This window comes from Euprymna scolopes, chromosome 30 (genome assembly GCF_053919585.1).
Source record: "Euprymna scolopes isolate OS-2025 chromosome 30, ASM5391958v1, whole genome shotgun sequence".
In the NCBI taxonomy this organism is placed as follows: Eukaryota; Metazoa; Mollusca; class Cephalopoda; order Sepiida; family Sepiolidae; genus Euprymna; species Euprymna scolopes.
The window spans coordinates 38,737,126-38,757,470 of record NC_136511.1 but is presented as its reverse complement, the minus strand read 5'-3'; the positions used below and the strand labels follow the sequence as shown (position 1 = coordinate 38,757,470).

The 20,345-nt window shown below is 34.0% G+C and overlaps 1 protein-coding gene and 1 long non-coding RNA gene across 5 annotated transcripts in view; one reads left to right on the top strand and one right to left on the bottom strand.

Moving 5' to 3' along the window:
• LOC145254752 (uncharacterized) overlaps positions 1-4,697 on the top strand; it is a 163,998-nt gene extending 159,301 nt beyond the window's left edge. Inside the window, exon 3 of the long non-coding RNA XR_013863799.1 lies at positions 4,569-4,697. This is a non-coding gene — a long non-coding RNA (uncharacterized LOC145254752). The remainder of the gene's footprint in view (positions 1-4,568) is intronic.
• Positions 1-20,345, bottom strand: part of LOC145254751 (discoidin domain-containing receptor 2-like) — a 546,415-nt gene that overhangs the window by 196,510 nt on the left and 329,560 nt on the right. The gene's annotated exons all lie outside the window — the stretch shown is intronic.

Genomic DNA, 20,345 nt, shown 5'->3' with positions numbered 1-20,345 from the left:
CAGAATTGTCCGCCTTTGGAACATTGTCCCGCTGGCATGCTTCCCAGCATGTTTTCCTACTACCTTCCTATTGACAAAACTATTCTACTAATAAAAGAATTCTCACCCAATCTTTCAATGTGACCATATCATCAAAGTCTCCTGTTCTGCACATATTTAATCTTTCTCTAACGTCATCAGATCTAAGAATGCCTTTAAGACTTACATTGCACATCCATCGTATCATTCTTATATTATTTCCATGCAACACATGTCCTCAACCCTGACCGGTCAGGTTTCACATCTTTTTTATAAATTATCACACTGCATTCTACACAAATGCCTGATCGACTCTTCCTTTTTCTGAGAATAGTAATGCTTTGCTGGGTTAATGGCAGGAGTTCCCTTAACTTATTCCATCCACTCTTAATTCCTGCAATCACACAAGCACCTATTCCTCCTTTTCCCCCCAAATAAGTGCCTCTTTACAATGCCTCCCCACGGGACAGAGTTAGACACCAGGGTCATTTTTTAACGTGGAGAAAAGGTACAAAAATAAAAAAATTGTCTCAGTCGTGAAGGACTGCTCCTTCACCGAAATAGAACAAGAAATGGAAGTGCAGCGTCTGAAGAACAGATACTACACTTTGATCTTGCCAAAAGGTAAAAAAAAGAGTAATATTCCCCAAATAAGTAGCATATGTGAAACAAAAAAAAACTCGTGTATTTTCATATCTCAAATGCAAAATATGAAAAGTTTTCTTAAACAAATAAATAATAATAATAATAATAATAATAATAATAATAATAATAATAAATTTAATAAATCAATTCTCTGAAATTCTTAAAAACTTGTCCCATTTGTGCACTGAACCGGTTCTTTTAAGAACTTGTAATTGATTATTTCTTTGCACAAATTATTTATAGAATTGAAGTCTGGAGATCGGCCAAGATGGCCAAAGTGGAAGGAAAGTCTGAATTTCATAATGTTGGAAACTTTTTGATTGATTCTGTTGAATGAACTACAGACATTATCGTGTTGGTTGACTGCCAGATTTAGGGAAGGAGAAGGAGGAGGTGTGCATCTTTTGAATCTCCTCCTTTTCACTAAAGCTGCTAGTGACATTTTTCATTGTAGAAAATTAATAGTCCAACACCTCAACTGATAAAATATCGCCACACTATCGTGCGAGGCAATGCCGTTCTTCTTTGAATTTGTCTAGCCATCTTCCGATATTGTTTATAGCAATTCTGAAATCCTCATCTGCAAGTGCGGGTGGCGGCGCTTCATTTATCAGAAATGACATCCTGTCTGCGAGAAATGAGATTCTTTATTCTTGTAAAACTCGATAAATTTCTATCTCTTATTTGTGGTTGCTTTTTTTTTGGGGGGGGACATTAATAAGTTACCAATTACTAAAGGTAAAAGCCACTCGAGGACAAGGGATAAGGAGATGATATATTATCAATGAATAATGAAGAATATTATGAGAGGATTGAACATGATTAATGGAAGGAACTACATTCAACTACATATGAGGACAGTTTATAAGTATTTGTCGACATTGGATTTGAAGACTACCATGTTATAGTCAGCAGGGAAGTAGCCATGTAGTAATATATTCAACAGATGACAAGTTCTAAAAAAGAAACTATTCATGGAAATATAGAACATAGATTCAGGTTTAAGTTAACCTATGTTCCTAAAAAATAATTGTAATTCTGGGTAAAACTTTTTTCATAACCGCTCATCAATAATTGAAAGACTTTAAACTGTAATAATATCCAGATGTTTTAGAGAGGGTAGTTTATTCTTTTTGCTCCCTCCCACCTTTTTTGCTTTTAGCTAAAACGACATCTGAAACAATTAAAATCAATTATTTAAGGTTCAATTGTAATTTTACTTGAAAGATTATTAACGGTGACAGCGTGTGTTAGCAATTGTTTACGGAACACTCCATATTCAGCTTCTGGATGTAGCAATATGTGTGAAGCAGAGCCCGTGCCAGAGAGGTTGATGGCTTGTTTGATATTGGCTGCTCATGCAAGACCTTGGTTGCAATTGTCAAGGAGGACTTGAAAGCTTGGCAGCTTCATGAAGGGAGATATGATGGATTGAACTAAATCAGGGTTCGGAGAGATTTTCAATGTCCATTTTCAAGGACTTTTCAAGGGTTTTTTCAGACAAAATTCAAGATCTCAAAATAAAATTTGTGGTATATTATTTAATTGGAATTTGTGGTGTTTTACAATCCACAGCGAGTAAAAAAAAATCAAATAATCAACAAATAAATGTTACCCATAACCAATAACAGTTACTTTGCAATCTACCTGCATCATTTTTTTTTACATGGTTTTTAATGCTTTTTATTTCATCTCAAATATTAACTCTTTATGCCTTTGAAATTTTCAATCAAGATCACTACCGTCTTGTCCATTTTTTTTTTTAGGAACGTTCAGCCTCATTTTAGGTTATCACAGTTTTTTTTTGGGGGGGGGGTCTCGCCATTGGAGAGTCTCGCCTGCAGAATGAATTTTTTTTTTTTTTTTTTTTTTTTTTTAAAAAAAAGAGGGAAAGAAGCATTTTTATTTATGGCGACCCCCCCCCCCAAAAAAAAAAATTATTAATGGAAGCAAAAAATGGAGGGAGATTTATTTTGATTTTATTCTTAATATTTCAACACAAATTTTTACTGGATACGATTTTCAAGACATTTCCAAGACATTTTCCATATTTTCAAGAATTTTTCAAGGTAATAATAGAAATAAGGCCTTTTTCAAGGCAAAAGTCACAATTCAAGGACTTTTCAAGTTTGTGCGAACCCTGAAAATGGTGAACTGACGTCTGAGTAGCAGTCAAAAGGCAGATCCGTGTGATCCATGCAAACTTTCCTACAACTACTTGAATCATAAAGTAATAAAATAGATCGATTGTTAATTGAATGATGAAGAATACTATAAAACGATTGAAAATAAAGATTGGAACTAATAAAATTTGATTACTTAAGAGAACGGTTTATGAGAAGCATTTGTTGACACTGGGTTTGAGGATGACTATACTGTAGTCCTCATGGAAGCAAAATACTTTTTAAACTATTAAGTCATCAATTATCAAGGCTAAAAAGCCATTTGAGGATAAGGGTCAATGAGATGGGCGGACGATGTTGAATGATGACGAATGTAACGCGGAGACTGGAAATGATAAAAAAAAAAAAAAACGTTTGAGCATCTAGAGAGTCTTATTATTAAATCGATGCTGATTGGTGTTTGATCTGTTCAATCTAATCAGAAAGGTTAGAGAGCTAAAAGCTTTAACAAATAGAGTGAAGAAGACACGATGGAGATTGGGTATGAGAGTGCGTTGGAGTGGTGGTGGTGGTGGTGGTGAAGTAAACAAGGAAAGAAAACAAAGAGAACCTCACACGCACGTATGCAAGTGTGGTGTACGCACGTGTTTTGATTCGAGATAAGAAGAGCAAAACATAATACTACAAGCAGATATATGTTACACTCCATTACTTTTCCATGATTGCTTAATGGATGGATGCCTCCACTGTTTCTCCCCAAGCTTGTCACAGAATATAAACGGTCGGGGGGGGGGGGCAAGAGCTGAATATCCAATCGGTAAATACAGGTTCACTGACAAGTGCACAGGAGGGGGAAAAAACAAAAACAAACAACAAAAGATAGAATTCTCTGGAGTAACATCTATGAATCATTGCCACTAATGGTGCACACACACACGGCGTTCTAAAGTAATGCTCCCCCCCATATATATATATATATATATATATATATATATATGCAATTTACAATCCCCACTGATCCACACGGGCAGAATAAAAAAATAGGAGGCATTACTTTGGAACGCTCCTAGTGTGTGTGTGTATGTGTGTGTACATATATATATATACTAGTTTTATTTTGGTGTCTTAAATCCCCCCCCCATCTTTGCTGATAAGAAGATTATGTTCCAAGACAAAACCTTTGTCGATTATTGTCAATTTTAATTAAAATAAACATCGTTTCCGAAACGATCGTACATTCGGGTTGATTTTGTTTGTTTTTCCTTTTGAAACTGATTGATAATTCACAATTTTAATTTTTTTACTCAATATCTATCTATCTATCTATATATATATATATATATATATATATATATAAATGCTGTTTGTTTTGGTTTTACCGATATGTTTTGAATGAATTCAATTATTTAAGAAAACGCATTTTTACCTAAATGCGAGCTGGGAATAATTTTCCCGTTAACCAATTTGGTACCCCCACATGGGGAGCGGTATATATATTATTTTTAAAATGTAATTATCCACTGACACGTGTTTCGTCGTCTACGACTCATCAGAGTGGCTGAATATAGCGAGTTTGAATTGAATTACATTTTAAAAATAATATATATATATATATATATATATATATATATATATATATATATATATATACACACACACACCAAAGTAATGTCATCTATTTTTTATTCTGCTTGAGTGGATCAGTCAGAGAAAATTGCAAATTACGTTATGATAACTGAACTCATGCATTCATGACCTGAAAGTTTCATTTCTCTGTTGCAGATATTGATAGTGTGAAATTCTACGAAAACAACCCAAAATGGACGTGTGCCAGAAGCAAAGATGCCCTATTGAATTCCTGGAAAAAGTGCATTGATAATGGTGGCGACTATGTAAAAAAATAAATTCAGGAGCATAAGAGGTCTCTTGTTGTAATGGTACCACTCCCATCTTTTTAGCTCTTTTAATTTTTCGATTTAAAAAATAAATAGGTAACTTTGCCTTTGGAACCACATGTGTTTGTGTGTGTGTGTGTGTGTGTGTGTGTGTGTGTGTGTGTGTGCGTTGTTAATTCACTACCCGCACAGCAGCATCTGTATAGCGTATGGTGAGAAGCCTTGACTGTCGTTTGGTCGGTGGGATTCGACCCTGGCTTGAGGTAGTTGCCTGTCTAGCCGCACTGATGAGCTGTGATACAGCGAAACATTACGGTATGTGGATGACTATAATGCTCCCTATCTTGGGTTGAGCATTTTGGGAAATGATATACAAACTGTCATTAGCGTATTAAGTGATGCTCTTTGTGTAAACAAATCGAGCTTAGGCATTTGGACAATGTCAAAACATTGTTAATTCATTACCCGCACAGCAGCATCCGTATAGTGTATGGTGGGAAACCTTGACTGGGCGGGCGGGCGGGTTTTGATCCTGGTTTGAGGTAGTTACCTGTCTAACCGCACTGATGAACTGTGATACAGTGAAACAGTAATGTATGTGGATGACTAATATATATATATATATATATATATATATATATATATATATATATATATATATACACAGTATAACTCCTATAATTTGAACATCCGCTTCGTTCAAATTAGAGGATACTGTTCAAGTTTCGTGATAAAAAAAAAAATGTGCTGCAGTTAACTTTAATTTTCTAAGAATTAAGAAATAGTAAATGAAATTCATTGCTATATGATACTTCAAGTATATATTAAGTTGAGTTCACGATATATTGCAAGTAAGAATTGTTAAATATTATTACCAGGAACATTGAAAATAAATTAAATCTACTTTTACTTGTTAGGTATTTATTACCCAAGTTATCATCTGCAGAAATCATAGATTTATGTAAAATACAGTTTTTTTTTAGTTATTCATTGAATGAATCTCATTGCAGTTTCTATTTTCATCGATTGAGCTCTCGGCCGCTGCCATTGTATTCCGTAAGTGATCACGAAAATCTGCAATTTCTTGGTTCTGTAGCTTTTTTATGATTATATCTCTTCGGAGTGACATTGCTTGCAAAACATAGTTGTCACTAAAGTAAGGACTTTTTTCTAGAAATTTTATAACCATCTCCATAGACTTTTCTGCATCATCCCATGATATTGCTTCATCAGAGTGTTCTTGGTTATTTACATTAGGGTCAAGAGAATGGGAGCTGTTGCTATTTTCATCACCAAATTCAGTCCAAATGAGAGGAAGTCCAACTTTAGAGGAAGTTCAAATCAAAGGAGTTTTACTGTATATATATATATATATATATATATATATATATATATATATGTATATATATATATATATATATATACACACTAGGTTACCTACCTGGCTTAGATTAATTAATGTCTTTTTAGTTTAAATTTATGTATTAAAATGAAATAATGTGTATATCACAATGTGTTGGAAAAACGAAAGCTCAAAATGTAAGGGAGATAATTCATACTTTTATGTTTAAGTTAAAATAGACAGCGTATTAGATCATTATTGAAAATTGGCTCCATTGTAAAAATCTTCCTTGCTAAAAGATTTATTTTTTAGAAAGAAATTAAGTGAATTACAATTTTTAAATTGTTAGTTTAAATAACATGCTGCAAGGATAAAAGAGGGAAGAAACCGCTAGTCAAAATCAAATATCGATTTGTTAGATCTATTGCTATTCAAGTTGAACTTGGAAAATCCAACAAGACAATTTCATATATTAGATATGCACATGTATTCGATAAAATCATATACAGCATAATCACGTTGACACGCTGGTTCTCACTAGATCACCAAAGTTAAGCAATGTTTAGCCTGGTCAGTACCAAATGGGTGACCAATTTGGGAATACCAGACTGTTTGTAGAAAGACGTCGACACCTCTTTGCAAAAGTTGCAAAAACCTAACTATACATGCAACTGGGGACAGCTTGTGAATCTTATACTACTATAACTCTTCCTACTTTGGAGGAAACTGCTTGGTTTAAATGCCGCGGTTTGATGCTGCTGTTTCATTCGCTAAACCCATAATTGTCATAATGTAGAATAGTTGTTAGCAGTAAATCAAACGCAACCGATGCCGGGGTGAGGAATAGAGATGGGAGAAAAACCTGTTATTCTTTGAACTTTTAATGCATCCAAACTCCAATACAGAAAAGAATCGGTTAAACGTCCATTTAAAGTAAAATTGAATCTTCCATTATCTTTGTTGCTCTGATCGTTAACATGGATAGTAGCAAACGTTTCCGAAAGACAATCAGGAGAAAGACACAAAGCAATTAAGTACAATTTCCTTCAGCCTTTTCTTTTTCCTTCCTTTAAAGTTGGTTATTGTTAAAACAAGATAGAAGGAAAAATAAAAGACTGAATGGCTAGGCAGAATCAAATATTCATGCATCATCATTACATTGCGTTAATGTTTGGTTTACATGCTAGCATGCATTGGACAGGTTTAGGAACTTGATTTCCAACCTAATCTATCTCTGACTAGGTCTTTATTTATCCCTCTTTCTTTCATATTTTCTTTGGCTTTTTTGTACAGTAGACCTGCTACCTTAACTCTTATAAAATCCAATGATTATTAAACTACGGGGCTGATCCGGCCAAAATTTTGTATGGACCTTTTTTATAAGAAGGTGCAGTAAACTAAGTACTATGATAACCGTTTGATGCATGCTTAGAAATTAATAGGGATTAGTCATCACAATACACATTTACTCTAGAAGTTTGGCATAAAGCACTAATTCTTAGTTAATTTATGGGCTAAGAAGTCTAATCTTTATAATTTAAAAACTAGCAAGTGGAGAGGAGGGTGTTACCCGGGCGTAAAATACGGTTAAATAGAAAAAAAAAAAAAATGGGACTTGGGTGCCATCAACCAGAAGCGAAAACGAAAGCAAAATTTTGAAAGCCAAAAGCAAAAAAAAAAATAAATAAAATACAGTGTGCTGAGTATGAACTTGCATAACTTAAGTTTGTAAGCAAACACGTTATTGATCAGACTACAAAAACACAGATGTTATAACAGTGTAAATTTATCTTTTTAAAATGAAAGAATGAATCAATCGTTCACGCGTGTGCGATTTACAAGCAGTATCAAAAGCAAGGTTTTACCTGAGCCCCCCCCCTTTGAACAAAACATTTCTATGTGAAATAATTGCCGATTTTTTCTAACTTTTCAATATTATGTGTCCGAGAGATTGCTCTTTCTAACGATACCATGTTCATGCCGCTTCGATGCAGATGATACAAGTTTTTAGCAGACATACAAATACACACACGCACTAACACACAGATATTTGCTCTTTATATAATAGAAGAAGAAATCAAATTTAAAAAAAAAATTGATATAAACTCAAGATTTCCTTTATTTTGGATCAGATTTTCTGTTCACAAGAAACTATCAAAATTCGAACAGTTTGATTAACTGAAAATGCACGACACGCCCCCCCCCCCCGCACTTGAATGTGCATAAACGCAGCAAGTATAATGATATTCACGTTATTAATACCAACAAAAACGATAACGAACAATCAAATGTATCACGTGTCGCTATTCTTGTAGAATGGCACTTATTTCCTATAATTTGTCAAACCAAGATTACGAGAACGACATCAGATTTGCTGCACGTTGTCTCGTGGCAATAATCATCGTCCACCGAGTCTTTCGTGTCCTAATCAACATGATGGAGTGGTGGAGTGGTAGTGGTAAGAGGGAGGCGAAAATAAAGGATAAAAATAAAAAAAACGTAATTAAATATAAAAAGTAAAAAAAACAAACAAAAAAAAAAACACCTGAATGGATTTAATTGATGGTAGTTGGTCACAGAAATGGAATGGAGGTAGAGTGAATGAAACATGACATTCGGAATCTGTCCGCTTGGGGCGCCATGTGGCGGCGTGCGGCCGGTTATTATTATGGAGTACATATTAAGTACTTACGTGATTTGTCAGTAAAGTCACTGAGGCAAGACCGATTGTCTGTAGTCGTGTATCAGGTTCCGAGATCAGTTAACTTCCTCTAAACCTTGTAATACATACATGATGGCAGTCTCGAGTACGGCCATCAACAAGATACCCGACTACCGCCAACCCTTTAAGATCATGTGATATTCGTGTGTGTGTGTGTGTGTGTGTGTGTGTGTGTGTAAAACTATTTAATTGGACAAGCTGATAGTGCATTGCATGGAATTAATTCTCAGAAACAAATCTAAATCAACTGAAAACACAGAAATTAGAGACAGATCGCCTTCACTACAACGAACGAATGCTGTGAAGCCAGGTTTGGATTCAAATTCATTATATCCTTTATGAATTACTTTCCCATCCCTGTGCTTATTTTGCGAGTACGTCCATGGAATGTGCTGCAATGAACTTACTGCACTTGTGCCTCTCTCAACATAAATACCCTCGATCAACCAGATTAGCAGAAAAATTCCACCCCTTCATAGTAGAGGTCCTTAAATGCTGGAATGTTTTGTATCCTAATAGCTCCTTTCCTCGAATTGCTTAACGTTGGAATTCAATCATCACTCCCTATTTCTCGAACTATCAATATGTTTGAAATTTAAATGTAATGTGAACAAATATCTTGCTGCACAATTCCCCACTTAGGATGCCCTAGAAATCTGGCTGGTAATCAGAGTAGCTCCTTATGTCTCAGTACTTCAACAGAATGTGCTCTGGTGAAGTTACTGCATTTGTAACCCTCCCCCTTTAATTAAAAATACCTCCAACCCAATTAATTGCAAAATCTCACCCCCTTTGCTGCCTCTCTCCAACTAGATTAACCTCCTATAAACCTGGTTCCTATCAAAATAACCCCTTACACTTCAATAGCAATTTAAATATTTTCAGATATTACCTATTTCTAAAGTTTTTATCTGAATACTAGTTTTCCAACAGTGATTCAGGAAAATTATTTATAGAATATACCATTATTATGATAACGTAATAATAAAATTTGTTGCAGGTATAAAAAAAAAAAATGGCTTCTATTTGTAAGTTATACTTGCTGCAGAAACAAATTGCAAAGAAATTAAAGAGTTACAATCTTTTTTTTCTTTTTAAAAACATGGACCAATGCTAAAGAAAAGGAAATGACTATTCAGAGAGAGAGAGAGAGAGAGAGAGAGAGAGAGAGAGAGAGAGAGAGAGAGAGAGAGATTATTTTTTACAACAAAAGCTATTTGAAGTCCAAAGTTCAATTGACTTAAATTTATATCTTTTTACATTTCAGAACAGATCCAAATGCATTCAGATGCTGAGAAGGTACTCACTAGGAGTTCTAACACAAGCCATTATCAGAGAGTAATCTCTGATAACAACTGGTGGTGTTCCCTGGAGTTTAGGTGACAACAAGTCTCCCCAGATTTCTAGTATTCTTTGTTTCTTTTGATAACCTTTGCAAATGAATTTGCATTATTGCAACAGCGGATCGCCATTGATTTTTCACTAACAATAAACATTGATCTTCACTCGAATTTGAGTGGTGACACACCTCCCAGTTCTCTTAACACTCATCCAGTATGTCTTACCTACATTTCTTTTTACAGGAGAAGTCACAACTTATCAAAGCCCAAAGAACACTCGAGGATACAGGTTAAAACATGTACAGTGATGGAAATTGGGTATAAATTGACTATTTAAGGGGATGACTCAAAAAGAATTTGTTTACATTGGATTTGAAGATGACCATGTTGTAGTCAGCTGGAAAGCAGGCTAGTGGAACAGAGTTATACATACCATCAACGCATAAAATTCTAGAATAAAATCAAAATGAAACAAATTGTGGTTATGACCCAACGGGTCAGTCTAGTATTATTAGCCTAATTCCATTAGCCTGCTTTCAAGCTGACTACAACATGGTCATCTTCAAGTCCAATGTAAACAAATTCTTCTTGCAGTCGGCAGTCCTAGAAAAGAAGCTTTGTTCATATGCGCATTTGAATAATACTAGACTGGCCCGTTGGGTCATAACCACAATTTGTTTCATTGATTTTATTCTAGAATTTTATGCATTGATGATACGTATATAGTATATAAATTAGTTGTAGTAGTTAAACACCAATCAACGTTTCTCTTGTAGTTTTTTTTTTTTTTTATATATAAACTCAGTGTTTGCATGGCCGTCTCTTGCAAGTGATATGATAAAGGCAAGATTTTTACCTGGATTTTATTTATTTATTTTTTTAATAAAATCCATTTATTTATGTAATATATCTATTTTAAATTTGGAGTGAATGTGGTATTATGATGATTGAGAATTCTAGCTAAGAAAATGATAGACAAATCTTAGATACAGTGACAAGGATGACCATAGACCTCCCATCTCTCCCTACACTTTTGAATGGCCTTGTGCTGGATTTGTTTTGATGTAAACATTTTTTTAAATGAATAAATTTTTCAAAGTGTAGTATCTGTTTATTTTCAGGAAGTCATCCTTCCAGGCATTATCTAAAAGAGATGATGAGTTTATTACTTGTTGTCTACTCTCATTTTTGAAGGATTGCTGACAGAAATATAGAGATATTTTTTATTCCTATCCAGAGTTCGCTATCGTAGTAAGATTTACCTCATATATAGTTACCCAACACATTGTAGCCTCAGTCGCAAAGTAGACAAAAAAATAGGAAAGAAGTTCAACTCGCTTTTTCCCATTGTAAAAACTACATTTCCTCATTCTCCGGCCACACATGACTTCTTGTTACAACTGTGATATCACCCACATCTCTTACATGCTCTTAAACATCATCCACATCTCTAACATGATCATCTCCTCTAACATGCTTTTTCTTCTTTTTATAGTCTTTTTCTTTACCGGTGACATTACTGTGCATGCATTTATATATGTGCGTCCGCGTGCTTTGCTCTCGTGGGGAGGAAGCAAGATGTATTCGCTTTTGCAGCATTTCCAATAGCCAATGAAATATGCAATATGTTTTGGTCTTTTCAATTTTGGTAAATAAATTGGATGCTTGTCACAACACCATATGTTGCCGATGGTGTAAGCGATAAGACAGATGATGCAATACCTTACGATAAAAATCTCCCCAATTTACAATATTCTAGCAGAATGCCTGCCTATTTGGCTATCATTCCATCAATCAATCGGTTTAGTCATTCAGCATATGATGCTAACACAAGTGAAGTAGAAGTGAAGAAGTGAAGTAGAAGAAATATAATTTCAAGATGAAAAATAAATGACCACGACAAATTAAAGCAAACGACTTATTTTGATAAGCTATCCTTTTCAGGATAAATTTTTTTCACACTAGCAATTCTCCAGCCAAGATTTTTATCTGGTGGATGTCACAATTTATTGTGGCTTGTTTATCGGTTTACAAATAAATTAACCAAAATTCAAACAAGTTCTTACATAAAAAGCTACGAAACAAAATACAGTTCTGAAATCTGTGATACAGAAATCTTGAGAAACTAAAATTGTTTTGTTATTTTTTACCAAAATGCAGAAAATTGATATTTCAATCAATGCACCCATTTTTCGCAACCTCTGCCAACTTTTGTTCCGCTTTCATTTCATTCAAAATTTGATAAACTGTGATATATTAAGACATTCTTTTATTTCATTCAAAATTTGATAAATTGTGATATATTAAGACATTCTTTCATTTCATTCAAAATTTGATAAACTGTGATATATTAAGACATTCTTTTAGCAAAACTAAAAAATAAAAAATCTCTTGTATTTTCTTTTTTAATTTCCACTGAATATATTTTATTTTTCATCAATTTTTTTCTGAAAATATTCATTCCAGCTAAGAAAATTGTTAGAGTGTAGTCATTTTCTGGGAACAATTAAAGGGAAGTTATCATGTACAATTATAATGCGTTCACTTTTTTCAATTCTCTAAAAATGAACACATTAAAATACATCAAGCATGCCAGTATGCATGTGTGTGTGTGTGTGTGTGTGTGTGTGTGTGTGCAACATTAATTAACTATTATTACTGATTCTTTATTTTTAATAGATTGATTAAAAGTACTAAAACAATTTTTTAAAATTTCATAAAACAATTAGATTAGGAAATTAAAGTCACCAAAATTTACTTCCATTCCTCCACAAACAAGTTGGTTATTTTCTATTTTACTCCTGAGTAATGCTAGTAGGTACAGCTAGTAACCTATAATCATGTTTATTCATCTCTCCTGAACATTAACCCAGTTTAATAACGACATAAATATGTTATTAATAGGGCTATGACAACAGCATATTCTTTTCCTTGTTCTGATTCTCAGGTATATTGTATCCATCGATATCTTATACGTTTTTATGTAGAGTGATGTGGTCCTCGGTTGATGGTGCCTAAACGTGTCGGATTTGAATTCTGTTGTTTTTTGCTTTTTTGTTTTTTGAGTTTTTTTTTTGTTTTTTTTTAAACGATTCATCTATTCCTATTTACTTGCCTCCCCACGAGGGCAGGGTTAGACACAAGGTCAGTTTTTAATGTGCGGGAAATCCAGCTCTCCAAAAAGGGGAACTAGTGATAGGAACAAAAATAAAAATTGTCTCAGTCATGAAGGATTTCTCCTCCACTGACCGAGGACAGAAAAGGTAAAGTGTATCATCAGAACAGATTATATTTAGTTTAGTGTTCTCGGCTACCAGAGCCTTATTTGGGTAACACCGAACTTGGGCATAAGGCCAAAAGGGGGAAGTAGAGGTCAGAGGGGAGGGTCATATATCTACTTTGCTAAAAAAGACAATTTATTGATTTTATTAAGCCTAAACTAATCTCTATCACCAAAATACCACATTCTCTCCATGGCGTTTACCTACTTAAAAGATCCCCAGCTTATGTGATGAGTTTGTTTACAATTTGACTGAAAAGCAAAAAGAAAAAAGCATTTATATAAAAAAAAAACAAAAAAAAAACAAGAAAATATGTAGAAACTTAAGTTTTTTTAAACAAAGAAATGAGATAATGGGGAGTGAGACCAACTAGAAAACTATAAAAGTCAGGTACGGCCAACGATGGAGTACTGTTGCCACATCTGGGCAGGAGCTACTAGAAGCAGCTTATCCTGCCTTGACAGAGTTCAAAATAGACTTTGTAGCCTAATGGGGGATGCCCTTTTCTCTTCCCTACAACCTCTTTCCCACAGAAGAGACGTTGCGAGCTTGTCTCTGCTTTATCATTATTTTCATGGCAAGAAACAAGATTTAGGGGTCATTATATCGCTATAATGGCCCCTAGGGCAGCAACCAGAGTTATCCCAGTAAAATCCGTTCTGACAAAAATTTACTTATACCATGACTAATTTTTTTGCAAAATTTCATAAAAATCTAAGGCGTGGTTATTGAGAAAAGTGCGAACAAGCGAACAGACATGAATTACTCGGTCCAATCCCTCCTTTGTCGGGCAGGGGTGGGGGACGAATCATTACAAAAAAAAAATGTACTTGGTAGAATTTTTTCTGTATAATTTTAGAGAAATTAGAGATAATATCAACAAAACTTCTTTCTTAGAATTGCACGCCTGTGGAGCTCTGTTTTGTTTTCCTGCTTTCCACCTGACTACAAATCCAATGAGCCATCATCTTAAGTAATCCAATCCACCAAATTTTCACTACTAACTATGACATGTTCCCTTTGACCATTGTACACTCATTAACCCTTATCCTTGAGTGGCCTCCGGGCCTTTATAAGTGATGACTCCTTTGTAAAAAAAAATATGTTTACTTGAGAGTCAAAACAATGAAAAGAATATGCTGTTGTCATAGCCCTAGTTATTACACTGCAATGACTGTTATTTATATTTTTTTTCTGAAAATCCGTTTTCCAGTTAAGAAAACTGTTAGAATGAAGACATTTTCTTTGCGTTATTGAAACAGATTAAAGAAAGTTACTGTGTGCTTATATAGAGTTCTCTCCCTTTTTCAAAAAATAAATATGACTATTAAGCAATTTCAAGCATATCTGTGTGTGCTTCTTTCTTTATGTGTGTATAATGCATGGAATATTAATTAGACATTATTATTTGTTCTTTAATTTTAATCAATTTACGTCAAATACTAAAACAAACTTTGAAAAAAAAAATGAATTATTTCCAGATATAATTAAATCACAAAATTAAAATCGAAATTTGTTTCCATTGTTTTTTTTTTTTTTTTTTTTTTTTTTTTTTTTGTTTTTTATTCACAAAAAAAGTCAATCATTTTTTTATTTAATGTTATTTTACTGCCAGGCAACACTGGGAAGATAGATCTCGTTAATTATTACATAAATCCATAAAGCGTACCGATTAATGACTAGATGTCTAAGATTTAAAAAAAAAACATTTATATTTGAATAAGTTTCATTGTTCCAAATTACAGACAGTTGCTATGGTAACAAGAAAAAGAGTGGATGCGGAGGACAATGCAAACCATATTGTGATGGAGAAATATTATTAATCAAAGTAGTTGTAGTTGTAATAACACTAGCTGTAATCGATATTAGAACAACACAATTTAATATAATAGTTTTAGCACGATGATCATAATAAAAAATAATAGTAATACTACTATTAGTACTTGAAGTGACGTTTTTTAGTAAATTTTGCCATGCTCCACTCTATAATAAAGATCAAGGTGTACATATTTGTATGATTATATATATATATATATATATATATATATATATATATATATATATATATATACAGTAGTATGAAAACATATCTATGCCAATTAAGCTACATAGAGACGTCCATGTTTCATCCCCATTACTATATATATATATATATATATATATATATATATATATATATATATATATATATATATATATATATATACACACATACTTCCAATCAATCATGCAAAAGTTAGCAAGTAAAATATGTGGGTTTTTTTTTTTCTAGCTCCAATTCCCTCTCCACAAAATCATTTCTTATGGTGAGGGGAAATGAGAAAGCAAGTAGCAAGTTGTATGACCACCTCAGATTTACGAGTTGCAAATCTCCATGTCGTCATCTCCTCTAATAGGGATATACATGTGACTGGGAATCGCTAGTGAATTTCATACTTCCATGGAACTTCCTCCTCTGGAGGAAGCTGGTTAAATCCGCATAGAGTTAATGCCGTTTCCAGTTAATTTTTTTTCAGATTTATGCTGCCATCTAACTGAATTCAATAGTTTGTTGGCAATCCTTATACCAGAATAAATGTTAAATTTTGGGGTTTAAGCTGAAGAAATTGAAATTCAGGGAATCATATATATTGTGCCTACCTTCATAACAGCAACAACCTTTCAAAACACTCCAAGGAAATCAGAATTTTTTAAACATAATTGACTAGTAGGGGTGCCCGGCATTGCCCGGATGTTTATAGGTGTGTGAAAAAAAAAAAAAAAGTGTTAACAGGCAGGCAAGTTTGAACCCGTGATGCAAAAGTGGAAAAGAAAGTGAAAGAAAACCTGACATCTTACCGCTACGCCATGACGGGAGAGGAAGTATAACATGTTCAAATTTAACGATGGCAACCAAAATGCCATAGCGGATAAGAATCACACACTTAACTCTGGCTGGAGACCAGTTAAGCTTTCCCCCACGATGTTGGGGGAAATCAGCCCCCCTCCTCCAAATGAATAGCAATTGTCTGATATGAAGGGTTTCTCCCACATTGATCAAAGCTGATTGCCTTCAAGACGTCCCATCTGGAAGGCCAGGCGGTATGCTTTCGCTTCGATTAGTTTCACTTTATTTATACAAGAAAGACAAACAAACTCTGGGAACCAGAGATTTTTTTTTTTTTAAAAGTTAATCAAAATAAAGATAGAGACGATGTCCGTTTTCGAATCGGAGATATATATATATAGCCAGTAGAGTTTAGTTTCCTAGAAGTACATCCAATGAAACAACATGTGTCTACCAAAGAGTGCTCAATGAGTGAACAGAGCAGGTATATTAAATTTATTTATACAAACATTAATGGCTACATATGTGCATACATGTTTCTGTAATCACCCGCGTTGGGGGATTACGTCTTCAGGGCAAAAATTACCGTCGAAAACTGATATTTCAATCAAAAAACAAATGTTTTTAATTTACAGACTGTAAGACAAAAATACTAAATTCTCAAGTACCTTATGCCATAAAAACCAAAAGATGGGATGGATAGAGAGAAAGGGAAATGAAAAAGAAGATGTTTATTATCTTCAAAGACCTCACTTGTCCTCTCACCGAGTTATGACTCCCACCCAGGTTACATTCTAACTTTACAAACGAAATAGAAAAATGTTTTTTTGATTGAAATATCAGTTTTCGACGGTAATTCTTGGCCTGAAGACGTAATCCCCCAACGCGGGCGATTACAGAAACACGTATGCACATATGTAGCCATTAATGTCTGTATAAATAAATTTAATATATATATATATATATATATATATATATATATATATATATATATATATATATACTAGCAAAAGTATCCGTCGTTGACTGGGTTCAAAAACAGCCTACAGAAAATGGACTCTGATTTATGAAAGTATTATAGGTTATGAAAAGAAAGAGTTGTAAAGAGATAGCTTCGAATTTGGGGGTATCAAAACCAAAGCAAAATGTGATGAAAGTAAAAATAAAATAGATAAACCCCATAATTTATTATACCATACCTGTTCACACTGAAACACTTATCACAATATTCTGTGGATCTATATTAAAAAACCTTGTTAAACTTTGTGACATATTTCCATTCTATGGAGGCCAGGCGCGAACGCAGACCCCATAATTTTATTATACCATTCCTATTTAAGTTAAAACATACTTATCAAAGTATTCTGATGTACATCTATATCAAAAACACTTGTAAACGATTTTTTTTTTTTTTTAATTTTTTATTTCCATACTTTGTGGACCAGGCGCGAACGCAGATCCCACAATTTTAACGAACCACCGTTCTGCCAGATCAAACATACCCATTCCTGTGTCTCGATACATCTTCTATCATTCTATGTAATCAGTTTTTTAAAATAGTTAACCATACAGGAGCCTATTCGTGACCAGATACACACACACACACACACACACACACACACACACACACACACACACACAGACAGAGCTTTATATATAGATATCACTCGCTTCCTCTATCACTTTTTTTTTACCTTCTATCATCCCGTTTTCATTTTATAGGATCTCTATCAGTCTCACTTCCGTGACTACCTTTTTCCTTCCCTTCTCTCTCTCTTTGTTTATCAACAATCAACGGCAAAATGTTGGAATCGTCCATTATAAATAAAAGAGAATAACACCATGAGTAGTAATACTATTTACTCTGTAGTTGATATAAAAAGAGAGAAGAAAGTGACTCAATAATATATCTATTTTTTTTTTTAAATCTTTATTTATATTTAACTGGCTTTGAAAAATCACTTTTTCCTGATCCAAACAATCTTACCTGAACTGAATGGACAACCCAACGAATCTTTTTCGTCTACTACTACTACTACTACTACTACTACTACTACTAATAATAATAATAATAATAAAAACAGTATTGGTATTGAGTCTCGTGTGATATGCGAGTTCATATTGGATGCTGCTGCTGCTGCTGCTGGTTGTTCAACGAAGTGGAGCATCGCTAAGTGTTCAACTGAACCTCTACTGCAGTAGTAGATTCAAGGCAGGTTGCAGCGCCTCCCATCACGACCTCCCACCCTCTCATCAAATCAACAGAGAAAAAGGGAGAGAGAGAGAGAGAGAAGAAGAGGGGGAGAAGGAGGAGGGGGGTTGCTATCATTTCATGCCAATCTATTTCACCTCTTCTTTTTCTTTCCCCTAAAATCTAATAAACATCCATTAAGTGAATTTTACCTAACAACAATCACGAGGAGAACGCAAGCCGAAAAAAAAAATGATTCGAAATGGAATAGAAGCATCTATCTTGGTTTGAAATGAGAGAGAGAGAGAGAGAGAGAGAGAGAGAGAGAGAGAGAGAGAGAGAGAGAGAGAGAGAGTTTCGCCATCCAACGACTAGCAAACGGTAGTCATTTAAAGAATAAAAATAGGAAACAAAAGGATAAAATGATGATGATGATGATGATGATGATGATGATGATGATGATGATGATGATGATAACAAACCAGCCATATCTGGTTTAAATAGACAGGCATCGAATTATGGTCAAGGGGGTAGAATAATGATCACCTGAAGCGGTAAGTGGGGAGGAGTGATGAAAAACCTGACTCTGAAAAGACAAATTCAAATCTATGCACGTCATAACCGAATCACATCAGTGAACTAGACGAAGCCTATGTCTATTCTTTATATTTGCCTTTGTGTCGTATTAATATTATTGATCTATTGATAAGCAAATATCAAACACTCTTTTGCTCTAAAAATTAAAATATTCTAACCCAACGTGTATGATATATATATATATAATGAGTAAATGGTAAAAACCTGAAAAAAGTGCTCAATATTACTATAAGGCAAAAAATATGTTTTTATTACCGTGCTTAGTTATACGTTTCCACTACCAGAATCGAATTAACGATCCGATAGTTTCTTCAGACTTGGCAGACTCAGGGATCTACCAAGTCTGAAGAAACTATCAGATCGTTAATTCGATTCTAGTAGCGGAAACATATGTAACTAAGCAAAAAAGTAATAAACACACACACACACATAATTTTACGGTTAATAATGTTGACACACAGGTCCTTGTCAGATCATCGAAGTTAAGCAACGATGAGCCTGGTCAGTACTAGATAGGTGACCATTTGTGAATACCAGGTGCTGTATGAACTCTCTGCTTATTTCGGCATCGTTTCCAGTCGTACTAAACTGCTACATGCCACTGCAATACAATAAAGCCAACTCAGGAGAGGTGTGATTGGAGACTGCGCAACTCTTGCCACAAAAATTTCATGTGCAGGCACTCTTACAGTGGGTATTCATAATCTGTCGACACTGAACAAAGTCGTTTTTTTTTTGCATATAATTGAAAGCAGCAGATGCTAACGACGATACCGTTTTTTTGTTTCTATTAAAAAAGATTCATTCGTAGCAGTAGTTTCTTCATTTGCCCAGACAATGTTTTCTAGCTTATCTGGAATCTTCTACAACAATTATTAATCAGAAAAAAATTTTGGTGCATGTCTATATATGGGCCAAAAAAATTTTTTTAGAAGAAAAATCTGAAAAAAATCTTTATAATGTACGTACTTGTCACTGCATGAGGATGTCATATTCCAAAAATCACGTAAATCAAGAAGTTTTTATTTATTCAAGAAAATCAAATATTATGAGACATTTTATCGGAGAACGACTTCACGCCATCTTGTTTATGAATGATACACTGCTCGCGACACCTATTGAGAATGTTTGGAATATAAGATCAGCAAGGGGCAGACAATCGACTTTCCCCCGCTCTAGAAAAAGAAAACTTGGAAAATTAAGACATTTCTAGGTTTTTGAGGACGTTAAAAACGAAAATAACGTTTAAAATTTCAGCAAACGAGTAGTTTCCAAGATATGAAGAATTTTACGTAAATCGAGCACCCACACAAAAACCTACAAATGTTTTAATTTTCCAAGTTTTCTTTTTCTAGAGCGTGGAA